Source organism: Tyto alba, unplaced genomic scaffold, assembly GCF_018691265.1.
Source record: "Tyto alba isolate M040663 unplaced genomic scaffold, T.alba_DEE_v4.0 Super-Scaffold_40, whole genome shotgun sequence".
NCBI classification, from domain to species: Eukaryota; Metazoa; Chordata; class Aves; order Strigiformes; family Tytonidae; genus Tyto; species Tyto alba.
In genome coordinates this window covers 30,687,564-30,702,892 of record NW_024881316.1, presented here as the reverse complement: position 1 = coordinate 30,702,892, position 15,329 = coordinate 30,687,564, and the positions used below count along the sequence as shown (strand labels likewise).

The following is a 15,329-nucleotide window of genomic DNA, read 5'->3' as shown; positions in this document are numbered from 1 at the left end:
CCACCCCTGTATGGACCCAGATGGTAATCGCACTTAGTCTGCGTGTGTGCTCACTCCCTCTGCCACCTTTTGTCTGCTCTCTCTCTCTCCAGGCTCTCAGTTTTCCTGGCAAGTGCTGTCTGATGCTCTCCACTTGTGTAGTGCGTGCACAATAATGCCGCTTTCTTGACTGCACCACTGGTCTGTGATAATTAATGAGACAATTACGGGTATAGTATTGTCAAAGTTTCTATTAATTCATTGTAAAACTATTTCAACATTATGGAAGATATTCTTGTCCTTGAACTGAGTGTGAAGACATACAAATGTTTTTTAGTTTATTGCCATTATTCACTACTTTTAATAATGTACCCCTCACAGTCTGTCTTTTCCATCTCCTCTCTGAAATGAATGCACCTATCAATCCCACAATCTAATAGGAAAATTAACAGTCTTCTTATAATATATTGCTCTTTCTGGGGCTGTATGCTTCTTCACTATACTCTTCTTTAGAGGACAAGGGCAAAATTAAGCACAGTGTTCAAGAATGCAGTCTACATCAATTAGCATTGCATATTTGCAGTCTATTTTTAATGTTGTTCAATATCCTGTTTGAATTTTTTGTTGCTTTACTGTGCAGAGGGCAGGTGTTTCTCTGAGAATACATGGCTCACATGATTTCCATTTAAGCTGGAGCAGGATGAATATTTGAGCCAATAACTCCTAAAATATGAAAGGAATTGGTAAAATACACCTGGGTACTGCGAAGGAGCACAAGAAACAGGAGAGAATTCTAAAAAAGACTAAAGAATTCTGATCAGATTCTTGCCTGCAGTTGGGAATACACAAGCAGAACGGCTTTAGAAAGTAAGCAAATACTGTAAAATATGTAGAGAAGCATATTTTTTTTTTCTGAAGAAAGAAATAATGAGGTAGATGCTGAAAAAAAGAAAATTACAATCAAGAAAAGCTGAAAAAGACAGATGTGTTTGGCCTAGTAGCCTTTTCTTCTTACTAAAATGTCTAATATTCGTATGTTCACAACTTCTGCAATTTTCATTGTCACAACAACCCTGCTTCCAAGAAGGCTGGTCATCCCTAAGGCTTTAATGAACTCTGTATCAGAGGTGACAGAGTGTGCTGCAGTCAGCAAGTGACCCTTTGTTCCCTTTGCTCCTGAGACTGTAGGCCTGACTTCCCTAATGCTTCTGGTTTCATTGCTGTAAAGCTGCCAATATCAACATGGTTGTGACAACGGCCTTTAAAATACGTGACCAAGAAGCTAAACAGAAGAGAAAACAAGAATGAATTGCAGGGGAAATATTAGACTGAATGTTTTCTGGGTATGGATCTTATATAAAATATATTCTCTGCCCAGCCATTCCCATGTCATTTAGTTACCATCATTATTAGAGGAAAGGTCTAGGTGAGGTAGAAGTAAATTTATATCTGAGAAGTATGGTATGTCTTACATGCACCAAATACTTTCTTTATCCAGTGTGACAAACCTTCCTTTTTCCCTTCATTCTATGTCACCTGAAAGCACTTTTAAGGCATTTTTTCCAATGTATGTCTCTCATTTTTCCTGAACTTCTTATTCTCTCAGATTTTTTTAGTAGTTTAGTACCTATTTATTTGGTTTTATGCCTGCGAACAAATGAATATTGTTGCAATTCTCATGTGACTTGCTTTCTCTTGGTTTTAGTCGAATACATCTGTCATTCCTCCTCTATCGTGTGAATTGTGAGTTCTTTGGAGCAGGTATTTTTTCCACTGAATATATGACATATGCTTAAGACTTCTAGTAATCCATAGCATTATATATGCTTAGTGCAGTGGGATTCTCATCCCTAATAAAATTCATAGATGTTGCAACAACAACTGCAGCAATCTAATAAATAAGACTTAGGGATAGTAATATTCTTTTCATTCTTTTTCTTGTTCATGAAATACAGCCATGAAATCTGGCAAACTTCATCACAGAAATTTGTCTTCTGAGCTAAATGACTGGCTCTGTAGGGCAGGGCTTTGTATAGTTGCAGCAGTGAGAACATTCCAAACACACGCTGATTTTAGCTTTAATGATGTATTATTCTGCATTATTTATTCAGCATTAGCACAAGATATGATTATCAGGAAGTAGTTTCTTCATCAGTTTACAGCCTAAACATCTGGAGCAAGGAAGACATACCCTCAATGGAGAAGGGAGTTAGGGACCACTTATACTGGACATACCAGCGTCCATGGGGCCTGATATGGTGCACCCACGAGTGCTTAGGGAGTTGGCTGGTGTCACTGTAGAGCCACTCTCAATGGCAAAATGTCACAGCGACTGGAAGAGGTTTGTGAAGACTGGAAGAAAGCCACTGCCACTCCTATCATCAAGAAGGAAGATCCAAGGAACTACAGTTCCTTCAATCTTTCACTGAAGAGAAAATTAATGTTTTTCTTATTAGTTTCTCTCTGATGCTTGCTGCTGTTATACCTGAGCACTTGTGGTATCTGGGTAAGATAAAACATGGCATTAGCCACATTTCTGATGGAAAACTGAGGCACAAAAAGAGTAAGATTCACTAATATTGGCTAGTTAGTTTATAATCCCAGATTTTCCAGAACACTTAGTGTTACCTGCAGTTTAGTATGTTCAAAATGGAGTTACTGTTTCTTTTAGTAGGAGTGTCTGATCCTGTTGTTTCTGGCAATTGGGCCATGGGGTGCCAGGCCTGGAACTAAAGGTAAAGCATCATCTGCTCAATGTCTGGCTGAAATGACCTGACTGCCATGATCCGGGATCTCTGTAGCAGAGGCAGAGACAGCTGCAGACTCTTCAGGCAGGATTCAGCTGCCTTAACCTTTCTGTTCTGCCTCATTCTGCTCTAGTTCTGATATACCTAGAGGACGATAACCTACTGCTGCCATCAGTTGCTTCATATGCTTGCATGGTAGTAATTAGTGCAGTGGAACAAATGATTCCAGTTTGGCAGATAACCAGTCTTGGCAATGTGAGGCCATATGATCAAATTCTAGGGATTTTTATTTGCTCAGAAAAACAGAAAATATTTAACTACAAAAAAACATTTTAGAAGAACCATCTTAGCTCTGTCATTTCCCAGTCTTTGTGTGTTTGAATTTTTAAACTTGGTGAAAACTTAGTTTTTCCATTCTGGTCATGGAAAAACAAACCTATTTCTGAAGAAAGTAATGACAGTAAACCAAAAATCTCCATTCTTTAGAAACTGTAACTGTATTTTTTTCTTTTCATGTTCTTTGCAAACCTTACTGTAGTACATTAGACTGTAAGCATGCTAGTGTTTTCCCTATTCCTTTTTTTTTTTATAATTCATTTTCAAAAAAATGTGAGTTCTGTCTGTAAGTATGTTTAATTTTGTGATAATTTATGATTTATGGAGAAAGCCTCAAAATGGCATACAAAAACCAGAACAATATCATAAATTGCTTACTACTTCCACAGGAAACTTGTTTATTTATATCAAAGAAAGATCAGACCTTATTCAACTTCAGCTTAAAACCTTTCTTCCTGAGATCAAAAAATTTTGTTTAAATTATCCATTGCTCACAAGTTAGTATCATGTTTTTAGGTTATTATTCCAACCAACTTTTCCAAAGTTTTATGTGTTGGTCATATACTGACCAGAGTAAAACCAAACGGTGCAGAATCATGAAAGCATGTTACTTCCAGAGTGTTTCTACTCCTGTTTTTTCCAGTATTTGTGCAACATACTTCAAGCAGGGTTTGAGTGTTATGTGTATATATATAGAAATCTCAGAAGGCGGGGAAGATTGTCTGGTGTGAATTGGTGTTTTTAGATCTAAGTCTGTTATTACATTTTTCTCTCTTTCCATCTTTCTCTCCCCCTCTCCTGACTCTTTTTTATTTATCCAGTATCAACAGTGAAAATAAGCAGAGAGCGAATATTACCCTTCAGTGAAGGAGCGTCAAGTGTACCTGTAGGTTAGGTGTGTGGAAGCTCCTTCTGCCTTTCAATATCTGCTGGGTCTGGGAGGAGCACGTGATGGACTTAGTGAGTCAGTATGGGATAGTCCTGGGGAGTCTGTATAGCTCTCTGTGAAGTCATCTTGTGTTCATGTGTGTTGTGCTGGGAAGAACCAAGGCAGGCAGAGAGAGGAAGTAATTAGCCCCCAAAATTTCTTTTATATATATATATATATATATATAAATATATATATACACACATATATATGTCTTTGACCAATATGTTTTTATATGTCTTGGACCAAAGGGACTGTTGGGAACAGGTGTGGTCTGTGGAGTAGAACTAGAAGAGGGCAACAAGAAGCACCCTGAAAGGCTGGGTCTTTGCTGGAATCAGCAAAAAGAAGCTGATAAGACAGCAGAATTTCTTTGTGCTTGAAGAACCAAATTATTTAGTTGGTTGAGTTTCTGTAAGGAGCCTTAACAGTGTGCAGTTGTGTTTATGTGGCTGTGAGAGAGAGTGAAAGAAAGGTCATTTTGGGGTGGGATTTTGTGTGAGGAAGAAAGTATGTAATTCCCAGATCTATCATGTTTATTTGGAGCACTGTAAGCTTGCTGTATCATGTTAGCAGCAGGGCTTCTGAGTCTGAAAAGGAGCCAGGTAGTTCAAACAATATGAATGGAAAGCCAAATAAACCATCAAAGCGTAAAAATGTACGAACTGGGATGAGAGTATCACAGCTACATACCAGTAGCATTGAGAAGAAAATCTCAGGAAGCCTAAATGAGTGACTTGTAATTCATGTGCATGTAAACAGAGGGAGATACCCTTTACATAGAAGGTATTTTTTTATTTTTGCTGGGTTAGGAAAAGAACAATACATGACACGCTAGAAACGGTAAAGGTATAAGCCTAATTCTTGTTCCACTGTATCTGTTCAGTTGTGATTTTGTTGTAACATTACAGAAATGTTGGTTGTTTTATTTTGGTTTTTATTTTTCTTATCTTAAAGTGTAATTTTGCTAACCAATAGATCTGCCCTTATGTGTTGGTATAATAGAATGGAGAATTGTCCCTCATGGCAACAGATTTTTTTCCAGAGAGGAAACATCAAAGATACTCAAAAGCTCAGGTTCGGCATAAGGCTACCTACTGTGCATCCTGGGGCTATGAGGTGTTTGCTTTCTGAGATATGTGTGGGAATGCCAGACAAACATGTACTGCTCACTCTTACATGATCTGAGCAGAATATATGACAGGAAAATGAATGATGCCCCAGTTTGTTACACATAAAGTAAGCAGACTGTTGGGTGCACATTCGTCCATGAGCAGACTGTAATGCTGTGTTGTGCCATGCTGCTAATGACCAAAGCTCATTGTTATCAGTGAAATTGGTACAAAAAAACATGATATCCTGAAGCAGCAAATTAAAAGGAAAGGGAAATTGTGAGCTTCTGACAACCTGTTTTGTGATGTTAGAGCTAAGCAATCAAAATCATGGTCCTAAGACTGAATCTTACATTCGGAAACACATCAATTTACTTACAGGTGTTTAAAAAAAATAGACGAGAAATCAGAATACAGCAGACGCTATTATTCGTGGGCAAATGTAAAGCAGATCTAACCCTGTTTCAGTTACTTTTAAAAGAAGGTAATTGACACATCTCCTGTATGCCTCCTCACTCCCCTAAATACACACCAAACAGGTATGGTGATTCCCCAACTTTTACACATCTGCTATAAATCTTTGGCTTCAGTAGAGTAAGTGATAATAATGTCAGAAAAAAATTGCTCTCAATATCTGTGTCTATACAAAGTAAATAAAAAGCACCCTGGCTCCCTGTCTGGCCCTGAGGGCAAGTGGCAGAGCATGGCTTACATCCATATGGCTAAACTTTCTTCTTCACTAAAACATGTCAGCCTTGTCTGTATTGCATATTGGGAACCGTCCCAGGCTTGCCTTACCCTCCAAACTGTGCTCAGGTGTTGCCTGGAAGAGTGCTAGTTCCCATGAGTGGAATCTATGCCAAGGACTGTACTGGCAATTAAATAACATGGACAATTGCATGCCATAGTGCCCTGGCCCTATTTAGTTTACCAGCATAATAGTTTACTAGACGATGTCTGCAAAGGAAGCCGCTGGCACAGTAAAACCAACAAGAGCTGTAACTGTTAAACTGTTTGAATACCAATTAGCTGGATCTTTACAGGACCAACTGTAGAGTGAAGGGAATTGAGGGTAATCTTTTCAGTATGAATGTCATAATAATAATGGTGTTCTGGAATAAATACTGTACCTCAAATACTTTAATGTTCAGCTATTCCATATCTCCATACTGTATTAGAAAAGTACACATTCAATGGCAATTTCATATCTTTATTATTTCATTTCCTCACTTCCAATGGACATTTCTCTTCCACAGAACTGCAACTACTGCTTATTAGCCAATATTTTCTGTGGGTGTATGAAATACGTTTAACCAGTTTCTCTAGAAACATTGCAATGACTGCTCAGTAGCTCCATTTTACTCTTTTAGTCCTCCCTCTCCTCCAGGATAGAAACCTCTGGGCTTATGTTGCAAACATACATAAGAAGGACTTTTCAACTACTTTTATCCTTCTTCAAAAGCTATGAGACACTTGGCAGCTATAGCTAAGTAGAAGTTGTCCATTTCAGCAGTCCATTCAATCAAATGAAGCTGTAATGACAAATATGTTCTTCATCAAAAAAAAAGGCAATTGGAATCTGTGACCTCATGGTTCAGAAGAAAATTTTCCAGCCTCAATATTCGATACCTTTACTTTGCCTCTGAGAATGTATATATTTTAGTATAGCAAGTCATACTTATGTTCCGTCTACATCACTGCAACAATCACATGTAGAGGACTTGCAGGTACGAGATTAAATAAGAATCTATGTTACACCTGTGCTGCTTTAAAACTTTATGCCAGAAAGCAAGGCAGTATCTGGAAGACAACATGCTTTTTGATTCTGATTTTTGTTTTGGAAGCTAGATGGAAATTCCTTTGGGATGTATTGAGGTAGGGGCATGGAGAGGATACAACCTGATTATTGCATCTTCTTTTTTTAAACTCTTAATAAGCAAGCTAATTATTAATGCTGATTCTGCATTCACTGAGATGAGGACAAATTTATCTGAATGCTGATGCCAATGAAGCATGTATTTGTGTGTCATACATCACAGTTACAGCCATGTCGAATTGAAGGTTTATCTGACACTGTTGCTAAGAAGTAGGCTTTATATGGCATATATGGCTTCTACAAGCTACCTGTTATAGCAACTATAAATACGGGCTTTGCATAACATTATGACTTCAATAAATGGTTGGGAAATTGCACATGTAGTTTTAGACTTTGGGAAGAACAAAAATCATCTCCTTTGGAAATTATTTGTTGGAGTCTATTGATGCTAACAGAAAGCTTATGGGGAAACTGAAAGAGCAGGACATGGAGACTTTGATAACCCATAGATACAGAGTAAGATAATTTAGTGTTGGTATTCTTTTCACTACGTGTGTTTTAATAATTAAGCTTTGAAAATGTATTTGATATTCATTTGTCTATAAAGTAGTCATCATGGATCTTAACTTGACCTGTATGGAATCAAATCTCTGTGACTTAATAACAGGAAAATGAGATGAATTGCTGATCCTAAATAATAAGCAGAAAGTCTTTATGGCCCTCTGTTCCCTCTGGATATCTATTCTGAGCATGCTCCGTAGAAATACATTAGTGATTAGTAACTGACAATCTATTTAGAACAATGCTTTAAAATCTGCCACATTAGATTCAGGCTTGAAATTCTTAAAATAGGTATCTGAAGTAATGTGTTCTCAGATCAAACACCTGCCTTTTATAGGACAGAAGGAGCTTTGCTGAAAATTGAAAGATGCAAGAAGGACTCTTAATCAATCATATAACATTTCTTGTGATAGTGTAAACTGGTCCCTAAACACCTTTATAACAGGAATAAGAAATAATAGATAATGTTGTTACAAACACTTTGTTAATAATGGCAGTAATAGATGGATTTCAATAAACTCTGTTTTAGTTCTAAATCTGTTTCTGCTAATGTTTGTTTAATATTATCTACAAAATGAGTTTTTGCTGTTCTTCCTCTCTGAGGAAGTTATTTTAAAGTTTAAATAAAAGTGGTTACATCATTCACGTTTAGGTTTCATTTGAAAACTTGTTGGGTATTTGATCATTTGAATGACTCCTTGAAGAAATTAGGGTCTTCTGTCTGAGACTGCATTCCTTGTCTGAGGTGAACGTAGATGCACATTTTATATAGAAAATAGATAGCTTGGTTTGCTTTGGCTTCCTAGCTTTACTGTGGTCTTTAGACAGATTATCTCCCTAAAAAAGCTATAAACTTTCAAACTATACCACCAAAAGATATTAAAATATTAAAAGAAAAAAAAAAAGTATTTTTTGAAACTTCACATTGTCTGTCAGTTAAGTTTTTTACAGTTCCTCCTTTTCAAGAGACACTCACAATGTGCATGTCCATTAAATTTATAAATCAAATATCTCCCAAGGTTTGAACATTCTTAATTTGTGCCAGTCCTGTGAAGTGGTTACTGAATGATCTCATCCTGAGGGAGTGGAGGAAGAATGTTACATTAAGTGCCAGAAGTACATTGATCCTCACTGCTTGGCAAGCCAACCCGTTGAGATAACAGGTTGGTTTGTCTTAGAAGATCATGCTTCTGCAAGAGTTAGAAACAAACACTTTCATTACTGCTGGTTTCTGAGTTGATGGGGAGATGAAGAGTTCTTGCATGCAAGCACTCCCTTTTATGTATACTGGTCTCCAGTCTCGTAAAAGACGTCTGCCTGTGTGACTATTTGTGGAAATATTTTAAAATAGCTTCTCTATCACATTAGAGGGCAGAAGATGAGTGGGAAAGAGAGCAGCCACAAAATCTTGGTTTTAAGTAAGAAATGAAGATGAAAATAATTGAAGGGAGAGAAGTGTTGCTCAACCCTCTTTTTTTAGTCCTTTGTTTTTCTGTACATTTTGATTCTTTGCCTTTCTTCACTGGTAATTTCTTCTAGGTTTCTATTGCTTATGGTAGCCGTTACCCTCTCTTGCTCTACCAGTAGCAACTAGCAGTAAGAACATACAATATATGTTTTCCTTGGGTGAAGCCAGGCGTACACCCGCATTAACAGCTGGAGAACTCAACAGCAAACAATAGTCACGGCCATTTGAAAATTCTCTACAACTCATTGAAACCTTAAGCCAGATAGAGAGAATTTATTCCCATGGGAAAAGCATTTCACACCAGGCTCTTCCTCATAAATTTTGGCCAATTTTTTAAAAGAGTTGAGCAGCTGCAACTCTCATCATCTTTGATTTAAAAAAAAAAATCAACAACCATAGCTGGTGGTTTTTGACCTCTTCATTTACTTCTCAGATGGGAACTAGGCTCTCTTGAAAATCTGGCATCAGGATTATAATGAGTTTATAAAAAATAAATTCCAAGTTACAATTGTGTAATGATCTCCAGTTTCTGACTTCAAGGGTTATCTGTTAGGGGACTGACTTCTGTATTAGAGGACGGAAAGCGGGGAATGGCCGTATATGGGAACAAATCTCTGCTGAATAAATGAAAACTAATATAAATTGAAAGAGTAATATGTGAAATTCTTGTTTTTACCTTTTCCTGGCACAAGAAAAACATTTCCCTGAAAAGGCATTTCTTTTAAACAGGGCTTCACTTTACTACTCCCCCACACCAAAAGAAACATCTTTGAAATGTTTCCAAAAAAAGCAGGTGTACGTTAAAGGCTTCATACCATCAGCTTTCAGCATGTAAACCGTTTTCTCTCAATGAGACTCATCACACGATACTGGGCATAATAGTGATACTGGGACCCACTCAGGCTGGCAAAACTGAATAGAAATCAGACTGATGACTTGATTGGGACCTGTTCCAATTTTATTTTGGATTAAAATCAACTTTCTCTGAACCATTTCCCTCCCTTCTCTATCTATCCCCTCCAATCCTTTTCCTTCTGAAAAAAGAGAGTAATAATTGAATTGCTTATTTCATTACACTTTTAGGCATCCAAAAGAGATTGTTTGTAGCCCACTTTTTTTTTTTTTTTTTTTTTTTTTTTTTTCCTTTCAGACTATCTCAGTGGTGATACTTTTAATAGAAATGCTGGTTCATCTCCATGTAGGACTGATTTCTGTCATCTGTTTTTTAAAAGGAGATTAAGTTCGTAGGCTTCGGGACTTCTGATATCTTTATTCTGCTCTGTGTGGGCTCCAGGATACTATGCTAGTGGCTTTGGTCTAGTGGTTGGCCATACTGTCCTAAACCCTGAAGTTCCTCTCCTGCTGTTGCCCGCTTTATGCCTGCCTCAGAGATGGCTGCATCTGTGTGCTGTGGTATGCGTGTAACTGGAAGCATTCTGCAGTCTAGCAGGATGAAAGCTGCAATATAAATGTAAATTATTATTATTCAGCATATTAACCCAATATTAAAATACAAACAGTTACATTTTCAAAATATAATATGGGAGAGAGACTTATAAAATCGATTTCCAGTCCATGTCATTCATTAATGGGATTGTATATTTAGACCTAACAGACGACTTTAAAAATTACCTTACAATATCTGTGCATTCTGCAAGTATAAAATATGGCATGAAAGTGACATATATGAAGCCTAGTGTTCTTGGAAAAGAGTTATCCATAGACTTACCTTCCTACCCCCCACCCCAATTCCTGCTTCTTTGACATTTTCTTCTGGCTTGAAAATAATTCAAGAGTTGAAAGAGGCTGGTAACTCAGATCTACAACAAAATCTGCATTGAGAAACAGAGGTGAAAACTTTATCTCTTCATGTGACAAAGTTGTGCGCAACAAGGAAGAAAGGAGCAAAACACACTTGTTCTTATGACAGCCTGAAGATGTTATTCATGGCAATTCTCACATGCCATAATGCTGGTAACAGCAGCTTATGATGTGGAAGACACTTTTTCATCCTCATGCTTTCTGACTTCCCTCTGTAGCAAATTGCCATTAGCAGATCCTAAATAGGGAGTAAACAAATGCAGCTGTCAACAAATATCAGGTCCTGATCACCAGTGTCTTCAGGAGATTTTGACCATTTTGAATTATCAGAGGAAAAGAAGCTTTGCTTTATGAACTGATAAAACCCTGTTTGAATAAGCTTAGTCTTTGATGAAAAGTACTACTAAGCTCTTGTCTAGGCCCCAAGAGCCCCACAGGGCTGGATCCCTCCACAACGCCAGGGCAACCTCCAAACCCTGCAGGACACTACATCCAATCCCCGAAGTTGGGTGATAGCCCTGCACACTTCTCTACCACCCCCTGCACCCAGAGCAACCTCTGCACCCTGAACCCTCTGGAGGTGACTCAGTAGAGTATGGGGGCCTTTCAGTCAGATGTGGCTAATCTTTGATGCCTGTGTCTTAGCTGCTCCTGGTTCTTGGTGCTAGCTGTAGACTGGGTCATCCCTGAAAAGGGTGACCCTGGCCTCCAGAACACTGTCAGCACTGTCTTGAAGCATGGAATATATGAGGACTAGCATCTAATCAATTCATAAAGTAAGAAAATGCAGATGAAAATCAGACATCATCCAAAAACACTGCTATAACAAAGGTGGTTGTACATACTGACTTGTAACAATATTATGCTGAGTGTGTGTTTAAGTCACCAGGCAGGTTCAAGTTTACTGAAAGTCAAGGGTAGGTGACAGATACTGTGTTCCAGGAAGGTACAAAACTTTGTGACTAACCTTTCTCTTTTGGGGCTCACTTACAGGATTTAGCACCTTGTTGCATTGGAGTTCTGGTTCTGCGATTAGGTGGTGTGGATCATGTTCACGATGGACAGCCTCACTTTTGTTCAAGTGCTTCAGCCTTTCATGAACTGCAGTGGTAATGGACATGTTGCACGGCCTCTGTTCAGGATGTTCTGTGCAGACCTAAATGGGTAGCTAAGCATGAATGTCTTTTAGCACATGACAGAAAGAAGTGTGCTTGATAGGGATGGATTCTGTACCCTTGCCTGTTAGCTGGTGTAGGAGGGATAAGGCCATAACACATGGACTGCAGTTATTGCTAGCTTCTCACTGTTCATGCAGGAAGGAAGATGTCTTCCTTGTATATGGTCGGTTTTATATGGGCCTAAAATAGTATGATATGTAATTGGGCAAATCAATGCCTCCCACTACAGAAAGACCCAAGCTGGCCTGGAGCTACTGGAACCATGAGACAAGGAATAAGACTTATTTCAGCATGAGCAAGTACTGAGAGTAGAAATGATGTGACTGTACAACACTCTAGTAAGTGACTCTTGCTGAGCGGCCATGCCAGCACAGTGATAAAGCTTCCACACTGCAGCTGATACATTTGGATTGCGCTGTGCACCTTTTATGTACCAGGTGTAGGCAACGCTATCAGGAGGGTCTGCTGAGTTCAATGTACAAAAGAGTACCAATAGTCATGCTGTACTGGTTTTTGCTCGGATGGGCTTAATTTTCTTCATAGCAGCTTGTACAGTGCTGTCTTTTGGATTTGTGACCAAAACAGTGTTGATAACACAGTGATGTTTTAACTATTGCTTGCACAGCGTCAGTTTTTTCTGTGCTTCCCACCCCACCCCACCAGCAAGTGGGCTGGGGGTGCACAAGGAGTTGGGAGGGGACACAGCCAGGACAGCTGAATCCAACTGACCCAAGGGATATCCCACAGCATAGGACTTTGTGCTCAGAAATAAAAGTTGCCATGGCTGCTGTTGCTTGGGGACTGGCTGGTCATCAGTCAGTTGGTGCTGAGCAATTGGGGTTTTTTTCATCATTGTTTTTCTTGGGTTTGTTTTTCTTTGTTTGTTTCTTTATTTATTTATTAAACTGTCTTTATCTCAACCTACAAGTTTTCTAACTTTTGCTTTTCCGATTCTCTCCCCCATCCCTCTGGGAGAAGTGAGCAAGTGTCTGTGTGGGGCTTAGCTGCCTACCAGGGTTAACCCACAACAAATGCTCAGTCTATTCTGTATAGCATTATATTTTTAAACATCAAGAGATTACTACACAGATTTTTGAAGCATGTTTTTATATGTGTTCTTCTTAAGAAAACAACCTACTCTCCAAGGAGATAGCCAGTGTTTACATATGTAACTGCAAACACTCTGTACTCAAAATACTGGGAGCTAAGGGTTACTATAGCCATGTATATTAATCCATAATTAATCCATGCTGCCAGGCTGTTAATTTTTCATGGTTGGGAAGATTTTCTGACCAGTATAACTTTATAATTGTGGATATTTGAATTTTGTCTTCATTTTTATCACAGGAATTATTTTGGGGGTTGTTTTGTTTCTTTTTTTTTCTTGAAAAATCTCTTTCTCTTTTCCTGTCATGGCAAGAGGAGATAATAGTTCCCATCTAGTGAGGACAATTTCTGTGCAATAGTTGTATGTTTTTTAAGGAAGTAAAATATTAATAGGTAGTAAGATATAAATACAGGTATAACCACTTAGAAATTTGTTGTGTGTTTTCATTTGAATCCTTTAGAAGAATCGTTACTTGTGTTCTTTAGAATAAGTTGAAAGATGTCAAAATTTTCATTTAAATTTATGACACAAAAAATTTAAACCTTGGTTTTCAATATCTGCTCTACTACTTACCTAAATACTCTGAAAACTCTATTACTAACTCTGAAGTGCTCCTGTGTTATAAAGGAACAAGAAATTTCTCAGATTTCTACAGTTAGAGACTCCTCAGAATATGAGCTGAAAGAAGTGTAGTCAAATCATCCAGCACGTCCCTGAAGCTTCCAGGACAGGGAAAAGAAGGCTGAAGTTATACTGCAGTTGATCTGGGGCTGCAGCCAGCCTGATACAGTTTTGAATAGCTTTGAGGCTGCTTTAAACGACGTCTGAGACCAAGCTATGCTCCCATGTCAGGGAGACATAAATAACTTCGTGCTTTCTCAGCTGAATATTGAGGATTTTTATTAAAGGAAAAGGGAAAAAGTACAGCTTTATGAAAAAAGTATAATTAACTACTCTTCAAAAAATAGAGAATATATATTCAACTCTTTGTTAATGTGTAGTATTAACACATTGATGCCCTAACTGAGGTTGGTATCCTATTGTGCCATATGGACACAGTGAAAAATGGTACCTGCACAAATAAATCACTATCTGAAGAGACAAGATAGGAGGTAAACCAGGATAAAGGAAGCCCTTGCTACAAAGGCAGATGAAATGAGGAGCCCTGTGTCATGCTGAAAGTTTGTGTATGGCCTGAGGATGGCACCTGGGGATCCTGGGTCTGCCTGATGGCATCACCACCACACACCTCCCACTCTGCTGGGGGACAGTGAGTGGGGACTCCAGCTCCCCCCTCTGTCACTCTTCCTCGACACACCATGAATGCCCTGTCATGTAACAGGCATAGCAATTTTGAACAGATATAAAACAGGGTCCACAATAGGAAAGAGTAGGATCTTCTATGTCTTACTTTATATTTTATGTATTTCTAGTGTACCTGTTTAGCTTGGTGACCACTGTTGAGCAATAAAGGGAATTTATGCATTTGTTGCTCAACACAGTTAACTTTTCCTGGAGTGTGAGACTGTTAAATGAAAATTGATCTGATAAAAGAGGCACTGTGTATTCTTATCTCTAAGATCCAACTATAGGTAGCGGAAACTAAATCTTCTCTTCCAAAAATGCTTACAAAGGTAAGCTATTACCAGGTATGACTGAAGTGGTGATGGCTGAATTTTGGGGGGGAGCGTTCAACAATAGCTCAGTAAGTGAATTCTGTTATCTTCAGCTCAGTTCAAATATGCATGATTTACATTTCAATACTGTTAGCTATTGCAAAGCTGATTAATGTTCATTAGAAAAATGTGCCATGCTGTGGAGATCATGACAGTCTACTGTGAGAGACATCTTCCTGTAAGGTCCAAGGAGGCAAGTTGAATCTAGTCCAAGAGCCTTGTCAGAAGTTGGAGTGACATGGAAGAGGAGCCTGATGGTCCTGGGCAGGGAAAGCATGCTGTTTCTTCAAGATAGCTGAGCTCTCATCCTTTTCTGGTGTCCCTGAGTGCACCAGATGTGTTGACAAAGTCTTATCCTCTCTGCCCTCATTTTATATCATCCTATTTTGCATTAAACTAATATATTAATCTACTATCTATCACAATTACTGAACAAACTATATTAATCACAAGCCAGGCAAGGACTGCAGAGAATGGCTGCTTGCTTGGCACTGCCTGCCCTCAGTGTGCCAGCCCTCTGTTCCAGCTAAGCCTAACAGCCCAATGTCATCCACAGATCTAAGCGGTGATCAGGGGACACTTCCAAATCCACCAGAGCC

At 38.6% G+C, this 15,329-nt stretch overlaps 1 protein-coding gene across 10 annotated transcripts in view; it reads left to right on the top strand.

The window, feature by feature from the left end:
- The window catches only part of MYT1L (myelin transcription factor 1 like), a 308,557-nt gene that overhangs the window by 110,353 nt on the left and 182,875 nt on the right, over window positions 1–15,329 (top strand). The window lies entirely within an intron of this gene.